The sequence below is a fragment of the Pelobates fuscus genome, chromosome 7 (assembly GCF_036172605.1).
Source record: "Pelobates fuscus isolate aPelFus1 chromosome 7, aPelFus1.pri, whole genome shotgun sequence".
NCBI lineage: Eukaryota > Metazoa > Chordata > Amphibia > Anura > Pelobatidae > Pelobates > Pelobates fuscus.
Window position 1 is genome coordinate 8,170,943 of NC_086323.1, and position 15,646 is coordinate 8,186,588.

A 15,646-nucleotide genomic window follows, 5' to 3' on the forward strand; every position below is an offset into this window, starting at 1 on the left:
TGTACAATGGGATGTCAGGAGTACTAGTAGATCCAGCACGCAGGACTAAGGATAATGTCTCACTGGATCTTAGAATGGCCGGACTAAACGTACCGAAGAATAGTCAAAAATACTTGCCGAGGTCAGGGATACAGAATGATACACAACAATGAGGGAAAGCCAAAAGTCAAGGATACCAGAAATCAGGGAAGTCAAAACAAAGCCAAAGTAAAAAATCTGAATAATACGACCAGGAACACAATCTTGGAAAACCAGCAAAGGGAAACCAGCAAACGCCGTTTGTGTAACGTCACACGCACGTCGACGTCGTCATTACCATGGGCGGACGGGGGCTACAAATTGGCATGGATCCACAGTGGCTGGTGCCCACCGACATGCCGCAGAAGGTAGGCACCACGGCACAGGACCGCCGGGCAGCACCTCCACTGTTTCCAGGAAGGCAACCCCCATCACAATCCCCACATGGAGAGGATGGGCACATGACAGAAGGATCCTGTCATATACTAGAGGTATACATATACTTTATTACAAACAAAATCGATCTCCTTTCAAAACGTGATGTACTTTAATGTATTTTGAGATCTAGAAAGAGTGCAGATTTGTTTAATAAAATTAATAAGGAAAAATAGAAGATTTCAATAATGAAGAAAGGCTAGAAAACTAGAACGTGTTTACTTTAGAAAAAAGGTGAGTCATATGAGATCCTGTAACATTATGCAATTATATCCAGGGACAAAGTAAAAAAGAGAAGAGGTCACCCATTTAGACTTGAAGAAAAGAGATTTCAACTACAGCAGAGGAAATGATTCTTTACAATCTGAACAATAAAGATGTGGAATTCTCTGCCTAAAGTTTTTTAAATATCAGATTTTACAGAATTCTAAACAATGGATACTTTTCTGGTATAAACAGAACATTCAAAGATATAATAATTAATGTGTTGGGTAACAACTTGTTGATCCTAGGAGAAATCTGACTGTCATTTGGAGTTAAGAAGATTTTTTATCACCAAGTTGTTGCAAAATAGCAAATTGCTTCAAACTGGGGTTTTCATCATTTTTAGGATCAACACCAGTAATACAGTTGTGTGAAAGACTGAATGTAATGGACTTTTTTTAATCAATTCATTACTATGCATCTATATGACTATGGGGGGGGGGGGGGGGGGGGGCAGCACAAGCAGCCACATCTGTATAGAGAAAGAAGATGAATCTCAGCGTCTCATAAAGAATAGATCAGATGTGCAATGGAAGAATTTTAAGGAACCTTAATCTGATGCTTAAAGGATAGCCCCACATCTTAATGCTTTATTCAAGCTATCTGTAAGGAGTCCCTCACCTACCGTGCTGGTCTGCCAATCACGGGGCGCCCTGACTTGGCAGACTGTTGTTTCTCCAGTCGCTACTGGTCCCTGTAGCCTCCCCGATGCTGGCCGCTGTGCCCATGTCTGTTTATATGATGCAGCACACATGCACTGGCTTCATGACATCACAGACACCAGTAATTGCCATAATCATCGCACCCTCATGTTTTGGGGATGTGCTTGCCCCAATTAACAACCCCAGCCTATAAAACGGCAGTTTCCAAGTACACATTGCTCTGTTGTGGTTTCTCCTTGACCCAATAGCATGATCATACTGTATTGAGTTATTATTACTAACCCAGCTCTCCACTTGACCATTCTTGCCCTGAATAATCAATGTATTTCCATTATTCTATACTTTTGGATGTTTTGCGATGATATGCTAAGTGAGACCTAAACTTCGGCGAGCAACGTGATCCGCAAGCCTCGTGATGACAGTGGTGGGATCAGCTTGAAGTTATAACAATCGCAATATACACAAATGGTCAGCATGGACCCTACCCTAGGTCGGTTTTGCTGCAAATCGGAAAACTGGGTGAATAGGGAAGGAGGGAAGGATATTTAACAGATGGTGATTGTAAAGTATTGATGTTCTCCGCTCCATCAGTTTTATTTCTTTGGTTTTAGCAATCTGGATTTCGATTTACTGTAAATTCTTTTATACAAGTTAAGTGCAATAAATTCCTTTTTTATATGGAATAGAGAACGTTCTGCATCATCTTCTTAGATTCTATTTTTAGCGCGATATCAAGGTCCATGCTGACTGGGAATTCTGTTAAGCAGATCAGAGATTTACCCATATGCCTGTCTCACTTAACAAAATGTGAGGGTAATATATAATGTCTTATGGCGTACATCGCCTAAACAGTGTTAAACTATGTGGCTCTGTATCGGTTCCTCTATAGGTTGGCTGTATTGTATTCTGTGTATATAATTAAATGCAGGCAGGTAAATCTACTAAATAGTAATTAATGCCGGTTTATATTTGTTAAACCATTGCTGTATTAACAGTTTAACAATTATATAACTAAACATATACTGGAACTATCATGTGACAGATTGGGACACGGGGAAGATTCAAAAGTAAGGAAATAGAACCTTGTGGGTAACAGGTATTGCCCTTTCCATAGGAGGGATATCAATATTTGGAATCCTTGTTTCCAGTTTGTCAGCGTGAGGGTCAGTAATGAAACCCTGCTTCATGTTCTTCTTTCACAATTATTCCATTTATTTCGTCCCACCTCTACCGTCCCAGTAATGATTGCGTTAAACTCACAAATTAGCCTGGAACATGAGCTCTTTGAGACAAGGGGCCTCTTGCGGGACACAGCGCATGACTTAAGCTTAATTACCTTATTTTTCTATTTCTTTTCATTTTCTTCACAGGGTTATTTAAGGTCCCCGTTTTCTGCAACCTGCGCTTAGCTGTATTACACCATTTGACATTTTTTTTTTAAATTTTTGATTCCAATCACGAGATTCTGAAGTTAACAGAGATCTACAACATTTTAATACGGTAACTTGGACGGTTATACGGTAACTTGGACGGTAATACGGTAACTTGGACGGTAATACGGTAACTTTAGTTGCCTGTGTTAACACTTTTGATCTCCCCAGTTAAAACCTCATCTTCATTTTTTTTTAATTTCATTTTTTGGCAATTTTATTTTAAAAGGATAAAAAAAAAAAACAATTATATTCATAATTAGATTAATTAGATAGAGATCCCCAAGAGCCCTTGTTAAACAGTTAGCGAACCCATCTTTCAATAAAGCTAATTTTGGGGTTATGCCATCTAGTCGGTCACCATGGTAACACTAATCACCTGACTGTATAGGTATATATTTTGAACGTTTAAAAATACTCTCAGAAATCCTAGAGCGTTAGTCCTAGTGTGGAAAAGGTGAAAAGAAACAGTGCTCTCTTTCAGCATGCGCACACAATTATTTTATATTTTTTAAAACAACTTTTAATTTTATTTTTTAGAGAACATTTAACATTTGGCCGCTAGGTTATGCAGTGCTTTGGGTTTGCTCATCTCGTTGCTGGCAATGAGCTATTGTAACAATTTAACAGGATTCGTGCCGACATCCTCATATCATGGCGCACAGATACAGTGAAGTCACAGCGTACAGGATCGGATTCTCTTTTCGACAGCACCTCTTCACAATTGTTTACAATTCAGGTGTTGTGTATTGCCAGCAAGCTCTTAGCACACAAAGGGTTAAGATATATTTAGAAAATACAAAATCCGTTGCATTAAATATCATGAATATTACATGAAAATCTCATCCAATCCTTGTCTCCCAAGTTTTCCAGTGGGAGTACTGAGCGCAGGCTAATGCAAAATGGCAGAGCAACGCAGATGGAAATGAAGGAATACTCACCTTTAATTAACGATTACTCCCAGTTTGCCCCATTTTGCTTTTGCCTTATGAGCATAAGTAAGCAGGTGACTATTTTATGATCTGGGATTGCACAGTATAAAGGCCGCGTTCTGTAGTGTCGGCTTTGGGTATTATCCCACAGTATTGGGTATGTTAAACTATATGGTAGCGATTTGAAAACATGCGTCTCTCTCACCAGTCCTATCCCACCCCCCGTCAGCCGCATTGATGCCGTGAAATTTACACGTCACATAACGATGGCTGGGCCCTCCCGTTTCTCTCAGTCTGTCTTCGCGTGACCCTTTGATTCGAGAAATAAATTCTTAGTAATATTTAAATATTCTATCAGTCTATTTTCCCATAAAATGTCGAAAGTAATTCAGTAAAATGCCAGTTTCATTTAGTTGTAACAAAACTGAGAAATATCACATATTCTAAAATATATCCGGGTTATTTACTAACATGAGAATCGTCAGCAATTTAAAGTGAATTCCAAATTTAAGGTCAAAGAAGCCGCACTGGGAAATTTCGACAAGTCAACTATGCGTCCGCTTTGGCTACTTTGACGTTAAATTTGGAATTCACTTTAAATTGCAGACAATTCTCTGGTTAGTAAATAACTCTATGAATGTTCAAATCTGTCACCTTGCCAGACATTTACATTGATTCCTCTTGGTTCCTATCTCACTAAAACATGGAATATAATCGTTAATATAGTCTTCATTCTAACATTTGTTCCCAGTAGTAATTCACCCTTTATTTAATAACGCCTGTGGGGATTTGTCGATTAAAATGTTCCCTCTCTTGGGTCAAGGAGAGCAGAACAGTCTCGGAGTAACCAGGACACGAAAACTATTTTTCTCTCTTAGAAAGGCTCACGAACAAGAACTGACTAACTTAATTGATCTGGCAACACAGAATGAAATTCAAGGTTACAATAGCAGTTTGTCATTTCTGACTGAGTACATGTATCAAGGACGTGATCAAGCTTAACCACTAGTCTACGAGGGTTCGTGATGGAGAAACCGAGATTGGAGCAAACAAGATCAGCCCCGGGTGTAGATTAAAACCAAACAAACAATAATGTGGGTGTTTATTCCATCAGATGCTGATTTCTTGCTAAACCTTTAAGAGCAGTAGATACAAACTGACAAATATGTAGAATGTTAAAAGATAACAGACGCTACACGCACAGGTTCGGGATTATACACATTTGCATCTAACGGTGGACCAAATACAACTGAATTGTTCATCGATTTTACTAAATTCATGAAGGATTTACCCAGTAAAAAGCATTTTATTATGGATGAAAGAAAATTAACTGTCAGTTGGAAAATTACTTTACCGAAAAAGACTTTAATTATTTTAAAATCCTCCAGGAATCAGGAAAGGAAAGCAGGTAATCTAGTGTGGAATGTGGGAATTCTGAATACAAGACCAGATTGCATTTACTAATACTGCCTCAATGTGTTTAAAACTAAGTGTATAAAACCTACAGACAGGATCACAACGTTTAGTTTTATTTATACACTACTATATAAGAGTGCAGAGTATTGCAGTATGCAATGATACCCTTTTTATTGGACTAACATAATACTTGACAGACAAGCTTTCGAGAGGTTTCCTCTCTTCCCCCAGTCAGAAGCAATATATTTATATATATATGTGTGATGGAGCTCCAGTACTCTGACTGAGTACCTCCTCCCAGTCCGCTCCCTATCCATGATTAGGGACCCTGAAACGCTTCAGCCTTAGTCGCCAAAATGTGACTGTGATCTCTCAGGAGCTCTTTCATCAAACCAGGCTGCAGCTGTTTCCTTCCAGGTAGGTATCGTCCCCTTTGCTTTTTCCTCTTCAGTTCCTTTCCCAGGCAGGGACACCTCTGCCTGCAATGTGATTAGCTCCTGCCTTTATAAAGGCATTTGTGGCTCTCGGGCCTAGCTTTCTTTATGACTGGTCTCAGGCTAAAGGGACCAAGCAGCCATCCAACAGGTCCAAAGGAAAAAAAATAACACCTTAAATGTTTGTATTTGATCTGTAAACATTAATATTTAGTGTACTGACATTTCACAGTGCTATGTATTTTAGGGGGTGTGCTCTTTAACCCCATCCTGGTACACATTCTCCGAGTAGCCCAGGGAGGTCGCTCACTCAATGCGTATCATAATTTGCTGCGGGATTTGTTTGCAATACTGATTCGCTGTATGAAGGTATGACGCGTTAAAATTCTCAACTAAGTTTAACATACAAGTTATTGAATTAATTAAAAGTCAATAAGTATTGCTACCGAAACCTTGAATTAATTTAAATGAACTGGAACTCATGGCCAAAAACCAATACAAGCAGATCAGAGGTAATGATGGACAGAGATTATTTAAATCACAAATCTGCAAAACGGGAGATTAACTGCCCCGTAAATAAAAACACTAAACGCTGCAAGTTCACATTATTTGAAGTCAGCGGTTTATTGACAACTGCATGACGCTGGCCTAACTGTAAAAATATACTTCAAACGTGCCAGTAACTATTGTGCAGAATTAGAGACGGTTTGCAGCCCAAAAGCCCAGAAACTAAGAATTAAAATGGAAATTTCTCTAAATTTGAAATATTGCACTTGTTTTCCTCACTTCACTTGCAGTAGGTTAATTAGTAAAGTAATGAATGTTCCTATTTCCTTAAAAAGGAGAGAGCGTGTCGTAGCTCGGGGTACACCACATACAAAGTGTGCTTCCTAATCACAGCATGACTCTTTATTGCATTTTTAATCACGCCTCGAATTACAGGATTTCGAAAAGTTGTCATTTGCAGTTCCCCTTTCTTGACAAGACTTTTTCTCCTCTGACTCTGGCTGGGAACAATTAACCACAACAGACGAATATTCAATTTCTTTTATTTCAGCAGTAAAATCCTTTGATCCGTTCTATAGAAAGATTTGACCCCTCTGTGAATAACGTTTAAGGTTAAGGCATGCTATAAATAATCGTGTGCTTTATAATGATATCAGTGATGATGACGATGATGGTGATTTTATTGTTCTGTCTAATGTCACCCTCCTTGGTGTCTGAAATATCTTTTAATATTAGGCATGTATGCACAGAATCCTGTTCTGCCAAAGGCAAAGATTTCTCAAGGGTTTCTAGTAATTAGATATGACAGATGTCACCTCCTGCTCGATGACAGGCGGAATATCAGCTGAGTGGACCCACTATAGAGAAACTCATAAAATAATATAATCCGCACTATTGCAATACACTTGATTTTTGTCCTTTTAAGTTTGCTGATGTTGACGTGTCATTCAATATTCTTTACATTTTGAAGGTAATATGTCCTCTGATTTCATGAAAAGATGTAGATAGTTACTGTGTGCATTCCAACACATATATGTCTGCGGATTGTTTCCTAGGTGGGATATCGTGATGTGCGCCATTTAGAAATAAGAATGGTCTCTCCGGTGAAGGCTGGAGTTTCAATGAAATAGATATAGAAATAACGTATAGCTCTGCTAGGCTTATTCACTACATTGAATTCCATTGTGCCATAATTGCATAAAATGTAACATTAATTAAAGGACCACTCTAGTGCCAGGAAAGCATACTCGTTTTCCTGGCACTAGAGTGCCCTGAGGGTGCCCCCACCCTCAGGGACCCCCTCCCGCCCGGCTCTGGAAAGGGGAAAGGGGTTAAATCTTACCTTTTTCCAGCGCTGGGCGGAGAGATCTCCTCCTGCTCTCCTCCTCCGATCCTCCTCTTCTCCTCCCCGTCGGCTGAATGCGCACGCGCGGCAAGAGCTGCGCGCGCATTCAGCCGGTCACATAGGAAAGCATTCATAATGCTTTCCTATGGACGCTGGCGTGCTCTCACTGTGAAAATCACAGTGAGAAGCACGCAAGCGCCTCTAGTGGCTGTCAATGAGACAGCCACTAGAGGACATAGGGGGAAGGCTTAACCCATTCATAAACATAGCAGTTTCTCTGAAACTGCTATGTTTATGAAAAAATGGGTTAACCCTAGAAGGACCTGGCACCCAGACCACCTCATTAAGCTGAAGTGGTCCGGGTGCCTAGAGTGGTCCTTTAAGAATTCATGGTTCATATCCAAGTATTCAGTTTCATAGTTTAGTACATAAGGCGTTTTGCTTTGGTTCTGGAGCAGATTAGGGTGAGGGGAATGGGCTCATGGTTTTAAGACAGAGGGCTAGATCTGAGACATACGAGCTTATGTGTGAATGCGATGTGGGTTCTGCACGTGAGATTGGGAGCTGATGGTATGGGTGTGAGAATCTGCATAATATAGTCTGCGAGTGAGTGTAATACAGGTACTGTAATTCAGGCAATTCAGGTTCTGTAAATGGGAGTCGGAGATGAGTAAATTGGGGTGTGGAGGAATAGGGGGTAGGTATTGGAAAGTGTGGAGAATGTATGGGCATCTGGATGTGTGTGGGAATAAAATACTGGTTTTGTATTTTGGAGTAAGAGCTGAGTAACTTGGAGTGTGGGAATCTGGTTGTGTGTGGGAATGTATGGGAATCTGGTTGTGTGTTTTGGTGTGGGTTGAAAATCTGGTTTTGTGGGGGTGTGGTGAACAGAACCTCGCCACTGACCTTTGGAGGAGCAGTTTGCCAACCTCCTGCCCCATGACTATGGCCCCTGCAATCAACCTGGCTAAAATACTTTAAAAAGACTCTCCTCGCGCAATTGGGACTATATGGTTCGGTTCCCAAACAGCCGCACAAACCAGAGACCACCCGGGAGCTTGTTAAACCCTATTAACACTTAGTAACGATTCTAACTGCAGTGTTCTAATTGTCTGTTTGGGTGGCCGCTGTTCGCATGAACGACCATGAGGTGGCGGCCATCTTGTTCGCATGAACGCAGGCAGCGGTGTTTGGTCACCGAGTTCCTGGAACTAAAATCGGACACAGAACAGTCTCGGGGTAAGAACACCACTGGACTTCCATCATCGCCTGCGTTCGGTTCTATACAATTTAGAAGGGCACTGTTTGGTGGAATTGTTCGTCTGGATGAGGGGAACAAGCTTCAGGGTAATAATATTGATTATGTTCTGTAGTTTGTTCATTTTTAAACTACCGAACTAGACCGACTGCAAGCCGTGATTCTCTGGAACTGTTTTGGGCATGGGACCATGCATGCGGTCGGTCAAATAAATGACTTCCAGGAAATTCCTGAACCCCTTAACCGATATGGGTGAATTTTGGATATGTTGGTCACCCTGTGGGGATTTTGTGTGCTTAAATGTATTTTTGGGGTTTTATAAAAATGTGTGGTTTTCGTGTCTGGAGATAATTGAGTTTAGTTCAGTTCATTACTCTATTATCCTCCAGGCACAGGGGAGAGATTGTCTTATTATGTGCGGGAGTGTCCTGGACCTGAGAGCCAATGTAATTGTCTGTTTGTTTCTGCTGTGGTTTACTCTCAAGTACAGGGGGGAGTGCACCTTGTATGGGGACTTGCACATAAGGCCAGTTGTGGCTGCCAATAAACAAGTTCCTCTTCACTCAACATAAAGCCTCGTCTCATGTGTGGAGGGGACAGCTATATTCACTCTCGGGATTGCTATACCACTATACTCCCCTGGCATTATAATCACTTGCTCTTTTAAGAGCATATTGCTACACTCTCTGGAAGCTGGATCCTGGTCTTGGTTCCAGGGTGGGTGGAGGACGGCGAGACTCCAGCCAAGCTGTAAGGTTGGAAGTGGGAACTACAGTGCTGATGGTGTCTGGTGCGGTGCTTGTGGTACTCGGTAAGCACTAAGGAAGCAGCGATTGGTCGGGGGGCCAGGCGGTCTGCCACAGGGGGAATGTGTGAGAATCTGGTTGTGTGGGGGAATGAAACAGTGGTCATGTATATGGGAGTGGGAGCTGAGTAACTTGGAGTGTGGGAATGTGGATGTGTGGGGGAATGTGTGGGAATCTGGATGTGTGTGAGAATGTGTGGGAATCTGTTTGTGTGGGGGAATGTGTGGGAATCTGGATGTGTGGGGGAATGCGTGGGAATCTGTTTGTGTGGGGGAATGTGTGGGAATCTATTTGTGTGGGGGAATGTGTGGGAATCTGGATGTGTGTAAGAATGTGTGGGAATCTGTTAGTGTGGGGGAATGTGTGGGAATCTGGATGTGTGGGGGAATGTGTGGGAATCTATTTGTGTGGGGGAATGTGTGGGAATCTGTTTATGTGGGGGAATGTGTGGGAATCTGTTTGTGTGTGGGAATGTAATACTGGCTCTGTAAATAGGAGTGGGAGAAGTGAGTAAAGTGGTGGACTCAATACGTGATGGAAAGATGGGGAGTGTCTGCGATGGGCTCTAGGTACATTAAACACAGGTGATATGCATAGCACTGGGAAGGGGAATGAGGTAATGTGAGATGTCAGAGTTTTTTTTGCTAGAGCTTAGTAAATAGTGATGGGAAGCCAAAAAGGTGTGGTACTGAACTGTAATTCAGAGTCTGAACTGTAGGTGGAGTCCTTGATCTACAAGCTTACGTTACCAACAAGACTCATGTGTCAGGATTGCAGCCTGCACATTAATGAGAGATGGATGTGATACAGTGTAACAGGATAATATGGAAATATGCCTTTTCACAGTCACAGCATTCCGTTATACGTCCAGGAATGAAAGGCCCATCTTTAGTTACCCACAGGACACGCACACCTGGAGGAATTCACCACAAGGACGAAGACATTCATTCAATATAAACAAGTTACATGACATCAACATAACAGGAATTATTTCATTGATTTACTAAAATAACTAAAAACTAAATGAAACATTAAACTCGGCCACGGGTGGCACAGTCTGTTTATCTCTAATTATTAAATCTATGTAGGGGATGTATCAGATCATATAGTAATACAGCATAGACATGAAAGGCCACGCACCGCAGCACGAGGTATCTGGGAAGTATTATCTCTGGAAACCAAAATACAGAGAGCGATTATTCAGATTAAAGCACGTTTCACATATCTCTCTAAGGTTTAGCCAAAATAAACCTTCCAGTAGGAAAAAGCCCTTGTGCAAGTTTGTTACTAACACACCACAGCTCACCGTTTAGAGAATATACCCCCACAGGGACATCGCTCGGGACATCGCCAGGGCTATTCAATAAAACTTAGGCCAAAACTGTTCATTTGGAGAAAGTCAGTCCTGCCTCCAGTTGGGATATTTGAAATTCACTAAAGATTCCTGATAATTCACTCTTTGGTGAATGACCCTTTGTGTGTGATAAATCGCGGGACCCCAGGTAAAATAATGGGCATTTTATAGAGAATGACTAAATTGGTCTATTCTCACAGCACGCTGCAAATCGCTCACAGTTAGCAAAGATCTGAAATGAAGAACCCACTGTTTAGTATTTTTCTCTTTTTATTATTTGGTATTATTACGTTTTATTATTTGTGCTCATTATGTACTTAAAGCTACAACTGTTTCAGTTTGAATGGAAAATGATGTCAGCTCAAGCAATGGTTCATTATGCCTCCAGGCTGTTTGTATATATACAAAGCAATGAAAAAAGGCATATATGAACGAAGTGTTACTGTGCGCGTTCACCTCGCAGACAAACAGCTCTAATTGGAATAATGAGTGGAAGCGAACAGTTAAAATCCTCTTACAGCCTTCCTCACACATTAGAACTGAAATCAGTCACCCATCACTCTATGTTCTTTACTCCATGTAACTATTTTCCTGTTTTCCCCATAATTTATCCTTTAATTCTCTTTAAAACCATGTGACATGATCGTTGCAATTACCCATTTCTTGTGATGCCTGAAAGGCTGGTTTCTCTATTTCCCTATTGTGAGTCTTGCCTTAAAGTGGACAGATATAGGTTTGCATTTTTTTATCAATCCAGCCTGCATCCTGTTACACAATTAGGTGTTTCGTCCCTTACTGATGTTAAAAGCTCATATTTCCATTTTTCCATTTCCCATTCTGTCTTCTGCTGAGAGCATCGCGTATGTTTTCAGTGGTTGTTACACTTGCTTTACGACACACCTGTCCTGTATGCATAATATATGGGAAGCACAGACTTGTTTACCATGAAAGGTTACAAGCTCCCAACACTATATTGACTTTATGTAAATAAAACATATGTATTTGTAACAAACGCTGGTACTCCATTCTCTGTTTGTTTGGTTCCTTCTGAACTGCTAGGTATTTAGTGATTATAGTTGATTCCCAGGAAACAAAGTACAAGTAAATTCAGTGGTTCAGCAATCCCTTCCCCAAACAGCCGAGACTAGATAAAGGTTACAACTCTGACAATCTTTATTGGTACATAAGCAGGGGTCAAGTCCTGGGGAATAAAGTGTGGGAACTCACTCGAGTTCCACCCCCAACCCACCACCAAAAAAAAACCAAAACTTGTATGCATATATAAACGTGTACACACACACTCAGGTGCACACATACACTTACAGACACACACGTACACTCACAGACACACAAAGACACACACAAACACAGACACACACACAAAGACACACGCAGACACACACACACAAATTCACAGATAGAAACACATACTCTCACAGACACACACACTCACAGACACACACACACTCACAGAAACACACACACTCACAGAAACACACATACACTCCCAGACACACACACACACTCCCAGACACATACACACACACTCCCAGACACATACACACACACACACACATACCTACACTCACAGACACACACACTCCCAGACACACACCCAGACACACACACTCCCAGACACATACACTCCCAGACACACACACACACTCACAGACACACAAATACACATACATACACTCACAGACACACACACTCACTCACAGACACACACTCCCAGACACACACACTCACTCCCAGACACACACTCCCAGACACACACACATACACACACACACACACACACACACTCCCAGACACATACACACACACACACACTCCCAGACACATACACACACACACATACATACACTCATAGACACACACACTCCCAGACACATACACACACACACACACACATACATACACTCCCAGACACACAACACACACACATATACACAATAATTATTTGTATATTTTTTTTAAATTTAAAAATGTCCACCCAGCCTCCCCACCTGGAGAGCTGGCGTGGACCTGTCCCTGGGGTCCAGTGGGGCTTCAGTGCGGCCGGCTCTTGTCTCGCTGTCAGACGCGTCGAGGGAGCTGTGTTCTCTCTGCTCCCTCTCGCCGCGCGGGCTGTCTACTGATGCCGGGAGCCGGAAATGACGTCATATTCTGGCTCCCAGCATCAGCAAACGGCACGCGGCGAGAGGGAGCAGAGAGAACACAGCTCCCTCGCCACGTCTGACAGCGAGACAAGAGCCAGCCGTGGGGGTCTTTCAGGTGGCTATTAGGCCACCTCTTGGGCCCCCCATGACAGGAGGAACACAGGTGCATTTGGGGGCGGCATTTTTTGCCACCCCCGAGTGCCTGCAGGACCACAAACGGGAACGACGTTCCTGCTCTAAAAAAAGTGCAGGAACGCCGTTCCCATGCGTTCCTGCAGGACTTGAGCCCTGTACATAAGGCCTTTTAGGCATAAGCCCCCTGCAAGGGGTTTCCAACACAACATTACATGGTCCTCCCTCCCATGATCCTCTGTGTCTGAGAGAAAATTCAGTCCCCTCTAAGGTACAGCAAATCGACAATTTCCAAACCCCCACACACACATTTTAATATTTCAAAGGGGGTTAATTGATTGCATGGGATGTCCTAGCTTACAACCCCAATCCATCTTTGAAGCTTGGACTCCAGTAGAGCTATTCTGTAGGGTGTGGGAAGTCACATAGCAGTGTCCTGGAAGTCTGAGCTCCCATCTGCCATATGTCTTGCTTGCCTCTAAGATAGGAAGTCCTTTGATATGGTAATGATCAGGCCTCCCAGAAACAGGAAACCCTTTATTTAATACCATATACAAAAGAGACATTTGCTAAACCCAATTATCCCCCAGGCACTAGAGTTACAGATCACAAAACATAAACTTTTAAAAATACATCCCACACATATAGGAACCCCAAAAATAAACCATGTAAATCACACGAACCAAGACTTTTCACATGCTTTTTACAGGACCTATATATGTAGGCATGGCACTCAGTGACAGCGTTTTGTCACAGTATTCTCTCTGTCCAGTCTCAGATTGCCTTCTAAAGCTGCTGCAATAAATCATTCTGGCTGTTACTCTCCTCTCTCCATGCTACTGCTGGTGCTGCTCTCCCACAGATTCTGCCCCACCTTCCTTCTTCATCTTGCAGGCATTGCTTTCAATTAATTTTAATTCAAGCAGGAGGCATGCCCAGAGGAAGGTTTTCCAAGTAACAGACATGCACACCACAGCATTCTTATCTCTGTACCAATCGGCACAGATTGAACTGACTGAGAGGAGGGGGTAAGTATTTAACCTCTGATTTAAGAGAAATCTAGACATTTGCTTGCAATTCTGCTAACACAATGTCTATATAAAAAAATTGATTATTTATCGCCAAAGACTCAAAGCAGTTTAGCTTGCTCAAGTGCTTTATGTGTGAAGTTTGTCCTATTTTTTAATTTTACAAAAAGTGCAGATTTTAATAGAAACTTGAACTTTTATAAATTATGTCAATAAGACATCTGATTATGTTACTTCCTGGTTTGTTTAGCTCAGTAGAGATAAACTCAAGAGGCAGCAACTACCCAGAGCACCTGCCATGTAAAGACTTCTCATTGAGCTGCATTAGGAAGTCTGGGATTGGACAGACACAGAAAGTCTGGGCGGGGTTAGAAGGGGAGGGTTTGCAATTGTCAGCTCTCTCCCACTTACCTTGTTGGCCCGCCGATCTGCTGACACCGGGATCGGTCAGACCGCCGCTCCCACGCCGGGGAGATGCTCCACTCAGCCTCAGGGACGCCGGCCCCTACTTGTCCGCCCCTTTTAATGATGCCAGGAGTGCTCTACACAACAGAGCCCAGCGTACATGTACCTTTTGGTGGCCTGTTTATGATAATCACGCCCCCAATCATATAAAGTCTGCCCTAAAAACAGTGCCCTGTTGTGGTTCCTGGATTGCCTTGTGTCACTAGTGTCCCTTTAGAGTGCTTCTGTATCCTTTTGTGATAGTTCTTTGGTTTTGACCTGGCTTGCTCTTGACTATTCTGATTTCTGGTTTCCCTGACTCTGCTTCGCTCCCCGTTATCGTGTATTTCTGGCTTCCCTTCACCTTGGCTTGTTTCTGACGTATCTTGTAGATATCTCTTTTATCCAGCAATTTTAAGGACTGGCTTAGGGACTTCTTTCTGTCTCTATTTCTACTGGTGGTTTTCACTCTGCGTGTTCGGTTAAAGGACCACTATAGGCACCTAGACCACTTCAGCTTAATGAAGTGGTCTGGGTGCCAGGTCCATCTAGGTTTAACCCTTTTTGCTGTAAACATAGCAGTTTCAGAGAAACTGCTATGTGTACCTATGGGTTAATCCAGCCTCTAGTGGCTGTCTCATTGACAGCTGCTAGAGGTGCTTCTGCGCTTCTCTCTGTGATTTTCACAGTGAGAAGACACCAGCGTCCATAGGAAAGCATTGAGAATGCCTTCCTATGGACTGGCTGAATGCGCGCGCGGCTCTTGCCGCACATGCGCATTCAGCCAATGATGTTGAAAAGGAGGAGGAGCGTTCCCCGCGCCGAGGGAGCCCCGCGGGGGGAAACAGGTAAGATTTAACCCCTTCCACACCCTAAAGCCCGGCGGGAGGGGGGCCCTGAGGGTGGGGGGGGGGGGGACCTAGAGACCCTATAGTGGTCCTTTAAGTATTACAGCAATGACTTCTCATTGAGCTATATGGCATTGTTTTCATGTCATGGTCTATATGGCAAGCTTTATG